Source organism: Pyxicephalus adspersus, chromosome 6 (genome assembly GCF_032062135.1).
Source record: "Pyxicephalus adspersus chromosome 6, UCB_Pads_2.0, whole genome shotgun sequence".
Classification (NCBI taxonomy): Eukaryota; Metazoa; Chordata; class Amphibia; order Anura; family Pyxicephalidae; genus Pyxicephalus; species Pyxicephalus adspersus.
In genome coordinates, this window is record NC_092863.1 from 82,171,695 (window position 1) to 82,177,694 (window position 6,000).

The window sequence follows — 6,000 nt, forward strand, 5'->3', positions numbered from 1 at the left end:
AGAATAGTCAAAAATCACTCGAACACAGGTAAGCCTAGCAGACGCTATAACAGGCACAGAAGACTGGAAGCAGAGTGGCTATAAAGCCCCAGCAGCCAATGACAATGCAGGACTGAGTCAGGAGCTGATCATCCTCTAAAAACCCCTTCAGCTGTGCACAGCCTACCAATGGATGCTGGGGATGCCATAAATCCATCAGGCTGCACGACTAATGGGAAACAGGGGCTGCTGCTATCTTAGTTCTCCTGGTTGTTGCAAATGACATCTCTGGACAGAACAAACAGTGTTTTATGTTACAATGGCACACAGCACGGAGTCGTCGGCCAAATGAGCATTTCCTAAGATGGATATTGTTTGTTCTGGCCTTAAATGTCCCACTATTTGGTTATTCACCACATGTGTGAATTGATAAGGTCAGCACCCTGCTAATAAAATAGAAAATCATTAGAGAAAAAATGTTTTATGTGATGATTTCAGTTTTTTTTAAGCTTCACACACATGGTGACCCTGCCCAACAATGAAAAATACCAACCCTATGTCAATATACTCTTATTTGAACCTGCGGTATAAAATACCTCGTTTTGACTGATTTTTAAAGGCTTTAAATTGTTTAGATTTGTCTATTTAAATATTTTAGGTATGGCTGTATGCTATACTTGTCAGGGGCAGGTATATTAGTTTGAATTGCTGTACAGTATATCTGTCACTGACAAGAACACAGTACAGATCAGTTGATCCAGCTTTTGGACATTGATAGCTGTCAACAACCGCTAGCTAGATTGGCTGAACTCTACACTATACCCCTCAAAGGCAGGTCCGGCAATAAAGCCAGTAGACATTGACAGGCATCAGTAGCCACTAGCTGGATTGGCGCAGCTATATGTCAGTCATTGACAGGTATACTGGAGGCTCAGCCAGCCCATCGAGCCAGTCTAGCTTTACAGCTGTCAATAAGCACGAGATGAATTACCAGGAACTAACAGGAGCTTAGTTGTGACAGCTGTGATCATCTACTATAGCTGTCAGTCATAGGTAGAAACATGCAAGACATGGTATTAGGTGTGTCTGTAAATGGAAGACATAGGCAATCATGTGAAAAAGACTGGACAACAATGTTGACGATATCATAAAGCAAGAGGAGATCTAGATAACTTTTAATTGTGTTTTGGACACTGATCATTATAATTGTCAGGCCAATCTCTAAGGGTGGAAAATAATCCAGTAGTTAGAGAAGCTACTATCTGGAAAACGGTTTTTGAAATTCATATATATCCGTTATTGCTATTTTTCTGAGCATCCAATACCCTTAACCCCCATTTATAACTTTACCTATCAATAGCCAATTTAATATCAATGGCCAATTTAATTTCTCCACCGCATGGTGAGGACCAAATCATGAGGCAGGGCCGTTACTGGGGCATTTGGAATCATCAACCTGCTGCATTACTACTCTTGGGGAAAATAAAAAAGTAACTTACTTTATCTTATTGAAATTTAGGGAGGTATATTAGGGATAGTTTACCTTTTAATTGATTTAGTATTCTTTGTATTTGAGCTTTTTTGATCGCTTTTTTTGTACTGTCAGTTTTATTTTTTATTTTCCTTTTTTGCTGTCAAAAATGCAATAAATAATGAGGAAGATTAACTGTTTTATGATTTAAAAACAAGTCCAGAATAATTGAAAGAGATTCCCCAGCCTTCATTTAAATCCCATTATACCAATTAAAAACCATTATACCTGTGATGTTTTAAAAACAAGAGAAACATAATCTAAAAATATACAATTCAATCTGTCATCTTTTCATTTTATCTGGTACAATGGAGTCACATGGATCCTCTTAAGAAGATCATACATGTAAAATTATTTGTTTGCTTGTTTTATAATTCCTAATGTGATGATATCGGAGTTTTGTGGTTATTCCATGCCGTGTGCTTTGAAGCAATCAGCTTTATTGCACTGTGATGAGGGGATTTCTGTCTTTCTTTGAGCAAGCAGGAGGTAATTGTTTTGGATGCACTTGATTTATATTCACATTATGAAATCACCTTTACCATTAAATTTTGTTTTTATTTTAAATAATGCAATTTCTACAAATTACAAAATGTATGACTTCTGTTTCAAAGTTTAGCTACTATATATATACATATTATACACTTTTTTACATTGCACAATCAAGGACAGTATCAAGATTCTATTTATCATAAACAATATTTCCAAAACTTGTAATCATCTTCTAGTGAAAATACAGTATGTGGTGCCACTGGTTTCACAAAGGCAGAATCCAACATACATCCTTAATTTGCTTCCTTTTGGTCTGGTAAATACACCATTAAAAGTGTTCTGTTATATCTGTTTAAGGGTGCAATAGGGTCTGAAAACCTGAAGGTTACAGAAACTCCTTTTTAACTATCCTGGATCAAAATCCCTCCTTGACATGCAGGTAAAAAAATATTGCACATTTACCACTTCCTCACACTATTGTGTGATATGCTAAATGTAACATCTCCTTGTAGCATGCCCATAGGAAATTAATAAGGGATGCAGGGAGCTGTACCAGTACAGCTCACTGCCACCAATTGCCACAATTGCAGACACTTGTTCTTGAACCCCCAAAGCGTAAGGTGCTAGCTGCCGGGAGCAGGCGCAAAATCATGCAATTAGGAGACGGGTGAGGACCTGCCCTAAATATGTCAAAATAAAAATCAAAATAAATCAAACTATACTATACACAATCAAACTATACACTTACTGAAATTGAGAGCCTCTGCTTTTGTTTTTTCATAGCAATATCATTTTATTTGAAGTCACACTGCTCATCCATAATAACTGCATGTGCTGATGCCACCCTTGCTGAGGTTTAGCTTTAGTTTAGCTTTATCCTGTGGTTCATTGTCAATCTATCACACCATGATGGGTAGCCTCACTGACCAATGGTGAAGTTTGCGGAACAGGAAAGTCTGGACTGAGCTTGACTTCAGATCCTGCAGTCATTAACTGGTCATGAACCATTAAAAGCTGTGGGTGACCAATGAGATTGACAATCACGAAGGAGTTGACTTCCCAGCAAACTGTGAGGAACCCTTGATCTGGTGGTTTTGGAGGAGCAGGAAGTAGAAAACTACAGTCTTCTATAATAGGGCATTAGTTTTGGCAGAATATATACTTGTGTCACGGTCCCTTCCGTGACTGAAGTTAGAGGATCTGTGAGACAAGCTGCATGTGAAGTTATCTGACAGTCTCTTTGTTTTTACTTGTTTCTGTGTTGTTGTTTGTAATGACCACTCCCCTTGTATCAGCTGCAGCTGGTGGTCATTACTGCTCCTCCATTTAGTCTGGCCTCACACTTCATGCTATGCTGTTGATATTCACTGCTGGGATGTGAAGAGTTGGTGTGGTTTCCTATCCAGAGTTCCTGCTTATATATCTGCTATTAAGATAAGTTGAATTACTTTTGGTGTTTTGGTGTTTTGTTGTTCTATTGTTGTTACTAGGCCTCAGGGAGATGCTGGTTCTTTCATCAGAGAAGGAACCAGTAGTCTCAAGCCCAGTCACTACTCCTAGGGCTATTCAGGGTTACTAGGGCCTAGGTTCCAGTGTATGAATATTCCCACCTTCAGGGGATATTCATACTGTCAGGAGTCAGGGCTAGGTTAGAGTGCCCGTAGGGGGTGACCGTTTCCTTTTCCCCAGCCATTGAAGGCCTAGTCCCTTGTATTTATCTTTCTGTTTTTCTCCCCTCCCCATTATCTGTGACAACTTGCTCCCCACTTCTCTAAGTGCTCAACTACTTGGTGATCAACCAATTACTTGTCTGCAACCCACATCTTTTGGCCATTTAGACATTGTCAAGACAACCTGCTGAAGTTCAAACTGAGCATCAGAATGAGGAATACCAGTAATTTAAGTGACTTTTCACATAACATATGTGGTTGTTGGTGCTAGGTCGGCTGGTCTGAGTTTTTCAGAAACTATTTATTTGCTGGGATTTTTACCCACAACCATCACTAGGGTTTACAGAGCATTTGAGGCTATAATTTACACAGACACACAAATATTGCTTTGAGCTTTTTATGGACATCCTTAAATTCAACAATTCAAATTTACCAATAAGGATTGTGTACAATTAGCAGTTACCATTAAATTCTAATAATCATTAAATATCAAAAGAGTAATACCAGAATAAAAGAAAATACCAGTTGCATTAATAGCTTTTTTTTCAGCAACAAATTTTAGTATGCGATACTTTAAATATTTAGGTTGATCGTCATTCAATGTGACAACGCACTTTAAAATTCAGTCTGTTTTCACAGAATAAAAAAAGAAATATGAAAGGCACTTACATTTAGTAAGGTATTATTTGTTTTAACTTATATTACCTATTCACAGTATGGACAGACAGACAGACAGACAGACAGACTATATGGTAAATAAATGTGTTCCAGTTATGTTGTCTAGGGATTTTATTTCTGCTTGTACTGTGGGATTTCCCTGCTAAAAAAAGGCAGTTGCAGGTCAAATCAGTGTCAACATGGGGTGGCTAAATGAAACATGTAGAAGAAAAGTACTCCAAATTCTACCTTTGGTCACACAAATCTCTAGTGAAATGTAGGCACTCCCAATAGAGTCCAATTGTTTTATTCTTACTAGCAAGTGTGTTTATTCTTTTCTACAACAGATATTGGGATATAACAAACAATGCTAAAGGTATCTTATGGAGCAGTAGGTGTTAGATGCTACAACAACAGGCAATGTGCGCAGGAGAGAAGTAAGATACTACGATAGCTGCTAATATGTAGCGGAGAGGAGTGCGAAGATATGACAGTGACCGTGATGTACTGGAGGGGTTGCAAAAGGAATGACTGTGGGCAATATGTCACAGAGAGTAGTGCAAAGGGTATAACAGTGGGCAGTATGTATCAGGGAGGAATGTACAGTAGTATGAGTAGTCAAAAAATGCATGGAGTTTAATGGGGGAAATTTGTGCAGAATGAAAATGAAGTGAAATGAAGCATGAATCGGAGTGAGTGCTGCACTTGGCAGCTTGGTCCCGAGTCCCGAGACCTATCAGCACCGCGGGAACCAACAGGTATTGTGTAAGTCCCATTTTAATGCTACAGCTTTAAATTTGGATTGTTTAGTCTTTCAATGATATGGAAATAGACTGGTCTGTCTGAGTTGTCCATTTTTCAGGTTTAACAGAAACTGGTGGGGTGGGTAAACCAAATGCCCAACGAGAAGATATACAGACTGATACAGATACAAAGAGGACACACAGAGAAGACAAGAGAGAAGAAAAAGAGATTGCTGTGTCCTGACCAAGCTATTTTTTGGAACTGAAATCCCAGATTTGAAGTTAAGTAACAAATATGTGTGCAGATTATTGTTCTGTGTTTAAAGTAGGGCCATAGTTTAGGTCTGTTAGCCTATGTTGATGTAAGAGTTTTTTATTCTCAAAAATGTTTCTTTGCTTTTGTATAGATATTCAGTTTTTGCATAATTTTTTATAAGTGTTATATGCTGTTGTTATAACTATTTACCGGTATTTTGTTTACTGTTGAACTCTTTATTTATACTTTGATTTTACTTTGTATCCATTTTGTCGGTAAGTAAAACTAGTTTTTGAATAAACTGTGCTGTGCTGAAGAAGCAAGAAACCAATATGGTCATTCCTTCTCTTATCAACTTATTCATTATCAATAAATTTGTATGCTGATGTACAGATAATTTCAATAGGCTGATACTAATCAAAGTCTTGTAAAAACTGAATATCTATGAATATAGATTGATATTGTGTCTGCCTGGAGTATAGCTACAATAGGCAGTCAAAAAATATTAAAAGCATAAAGAATATATTTTTGTCCCAAAGGTCAGGTTACATTATAGCCTGGTGTAATATAAATATTCATACCTTTATTGAAGCTTATAGAAAAACAAAAGATGCAAAAGAAAAAGATTTCTTTAATACTTTTTTGTTACCAATGAAACATAAAAAATAGAAT